The sequence below is a fragment of the Gavialis gangeticus genome, unplaced genomic scaffold (assembly GCF_001723915.1).
Source record: "Gavialis gangeticus isolate Ggan-Ray unplaced genomic scaffold, GavGan_comp1, whole genome shotgun sequence".
In the NCBI taxonomy this organism is placed as follows: Eukaryota; Metazoa; Chordata; order Crocodylia; family Gavialidae; genus Gavialis; species Gavialis gangeticus.
This window is the reverse complement of record NW_017729014.1, coordinates 20097507-20100773: the sequence shown is the minus strand read 5'-3', so window position 1 is coordinate 20100773 and position 3267 is coordinate 20097507. Positions and strand designations below refer to the sequence as shown.

The window sequence follows — 3267 nt, the reverse complement described above, 5'->3', positions numbered from 1 at the left end:
TTCCTTTCCCTTTGGTTCCACTCTAACAAACAGCATGTTCGTATAGGAAAACCAAAGAGAAACATCCTATCCCACAGCCCTTTGCATTACCTAGGGACAAGTTATCGTTATTAGTGCCAAAGGCCTGAGAGTTACACCATGTGTTTGCAGCTTGGGAAATGGTGGCCCCAGGGGGATGTTTAAGGCAAAGAATTTTCTGATAAACATCTGTATTTTATTTCTTGTTTGAGGCAAAAAAGTGTGCAAGTGTCATGCTGGGGAGACTCCAAGCTGGTGGCAGTGGAGCCCTTCAGGGTTTTATGTCTCCGCACTTTTTTCCTAAAACTTTTCTGGCCAAATAGTTATATTCTGAGCAGAGAGTAAGTTTTTGATGGGACCTTGGACATGGTCTGAAATCCTGGTGGTTGTGTCTATGCTCTTTACGCAACAAACTGTCATGAAAAAGCCACAGGTACCTATATAATTTTACGTGCCGTATATACCACAGTGCATGCTAGGCCTAGCTATATTTACTGTTGCCCTGGCCAGTTTGGGGTATTCTGATGTCCTGAGGCAATATGTGCTATGGTGTCTGGCTATTTCTTCTCCATGTTGTTACTGGATTTGGGCTTCACTTGTACATAGGACACAAAGAAAAGAAAACACATTACTGGAGTTTTGGTTCTACACCAGGCTTTTAAATTAACAAACTATAAAAGGCACCTCTATTTCTGCTAGCCCAAAGTTTCATGAACTCAACATTTCAATGAAGTCTGAAATGGGTTAAAATAGAGGAAAGAATAGGCCATGTTATTTTCGGATTTTTTTTTAAAACTTCCTTTTGCAGCCTGACAATAGAGCACGCTATTGTTGGGGGGGGAGGAAATTATCTTTCCATTTTTATTTTTTTTTTATGTACAACCATCTGCCTCATTACACCCATCTCACTGATCCCATGGCACACCATGATAAATGTAGATTGTGAGCATGAAGCCAGCCTGATCTCAGCTGCTGTGATTCATTCACAATAACATTTGAAAGATTTCCTGGGGCAAAACCACATGTGGATCCAGGCCCCAGTGCTGACTGGTGGGATGCCACATCTCAGTAAGCCAGGACCCTGCCGTGGAGAACCAGCCTTCTCCAAAACCTGCACCATCGCTGCCCGAAACTCATGACATCAGGCCCAGGAGTCACAATTGCAGTGGATCTGGATTGTGCCATCCTAAATCACCACCAAAGCCAAAACTGTATTTCAGGTATCATAATCTCTCACAAGCCACATGCGCCTCCTCCTGCCCCCACCCCCCCCAAAAAAAAAAAAAAAAAGCTAGCTGTGGTAGAGTATAAATAAAAGTGAGGAAACACAGTACCAGCAGTTTCTGCCAAGCAAAAGTACCTCTCCGTGTAAAGGAGAGGAGAATTAAGCAGAGGTGGTTCCCTAGCTGCTACTACAAGAAAACATCTTTTTTCCCCCTTTACTCTATCTTCCAAAAAAATAAGGTACATATTTTATGCTGGGGTGTGTTGCACGCAAGAAGGTACAGCAACAGGTAGTTAAGTCCCTCTATTTCCCCCTTAACCTTCAATAGAGTAAGTCACCCTGACACCCAAGCACTGGTCTCTCATATCCCTGGCCCACGCCTGGCCAACAAAGAGGGGGTAACTAGAACTCAGGCAGCTGCTGTCCACAGCCATCCTTTCCCTGATGCTCTCATGGACCTGGAGGAACAGACTTCCACCTTCAGCTTCCTCTGTGCAGAAATTAAAGTTTATTTTCTACCTAGGGGGACTTTTTACCCTCATTAAAATTTTCCCTGAGCCAGAGGAAGGGCACGTGCACCTGAAAGCTTGCAGAAAAAGATTATTTTTTTTATCATAATTGGTCTAAGAGAACCAAGAGTTTTACACTTCTTTTTGTCTCGGACCAGAGGCATCCTTTCCCTGAAGAACATTTGCTAATCTTGGTCCGTAGGTGGCAGCAGCCTTCTGCTGTTGGGAGATGAGCCTTTTGGTTTGGGAGATGAGGCTTAAATTCTGTGCCCAGGAGTGCTCAGAGTTTCTGAGACCCAAGAAGGAAAAAAAAAAAAAAGACACAACAACCCAAAAAACCAAAAACACAACTTAGCTTCTCTGAAGCTAATATTCCACCCCCAACTCTTCCTTCTGCAGCCTTAAGGCAGTGGGCACAGGGAAGAGGACTGTGGGTATTGGTCTTGAATAACCCAGATGTTGCGCCTGCTGCAGAGAGCAAGCTCGATATGAAGACTCGGAGCTCAGCAGGAAGCTCCAAGGGGCCCATGAGACTTGAATTGAAAGGGTCTTTAATAGTGCATCTGGGAAGGCAAAACCGTTTGGGATGGGAACGTGCAGCCTCAGCATCGCGTAGTCAACTATTAATGGTAAGCAACAGGGGAGGCAATTCGTCTTCTGGGTGTTGTAAACCTCTCTGAAGCTATAAAACTCCAGGGATTGGGCATCCTGAATACAGCCTTTTGGTTTAAGCACACACTTAGCAGCTCTGCTGAATAGGGGTGGATTTCAGAACAATCTTGAGCCTTTTGATGAACTGGTGCCCCAGACATCTTTAATCCAAAGATACGGTTTTTTAAAAGCGACTGAAACACACAGCCATTACACGCCAGGTGAGTGCCACCATCACCTGCAGCAAGGTGGATGTAGGCACTGGGTAATCATTTGCAGCAAGATATTTGTAGGCACGACTGTTAAACACCAACCCCTCGGAGCTGCAAAATAAACATGGGATTGCTACGGTCTTCTCCCCCTATAGACATGCCTTTCTTTGAAGAAAGACGTATTCGTTCTTACTCAAGTCTATGCAGACAACAGTTCTTTAAAATGTCAAATGCAAGTAAATACACTGAGCAAAGTAGCAGGAGTGATAAAACAGCAGAGCTGAAGAACGGTTATAAGGTATTAAACCAGAAGCAAATCTGAACTAAAAGCTTCTTTGAAGATGAAGATGATTATTACTATTATTAAGCACAGAGTCTCAGGGGGCCTTAGTTCTAGGAGCTATAGAAACACTTAGAGCCTGCAATGACTTTTGTAGGCAGACTCAATTTAACTGGGATTATATTAAGTTAATCAAATACATCAGTCCCTGCTGAACACTGTGTAAGAGACTGTCCCCAGCTCCAAAGCACTTTATAAAGCTCACTTAACATACTCCTATTTTGTTATCATCATTGTAACCATCATGTTCTAGCCCTTCCCCTTAGTCCCTGCTCTTTCCTTTATGCTGCATAAACCCTGATGGCCCATCAC

At 43.8% G+C, this 3267-nt stretch overlaps 1 long non-coding RNA gene across 1 annotated transcript in view; it reads right to left on the bottom strand.

Moving 5' to 3' along the window:
• Window positions 1-2899, bottom strand: part of LOC109293899 — an 18433-nt gene extending 15534 nt beyond the window's left edge. The window contains exon 1 of the long non-coding RNA XR_002096425.1: window positions 2889-2899. This is a non-coding gene — a long non-coding RNA (uncharacterized LOC109293899). The remainder of the gene's footprint in view (window positions 1-2888) is intronic.
• Window positions 2900-3267: the final 368 nt, after the last annotated feature.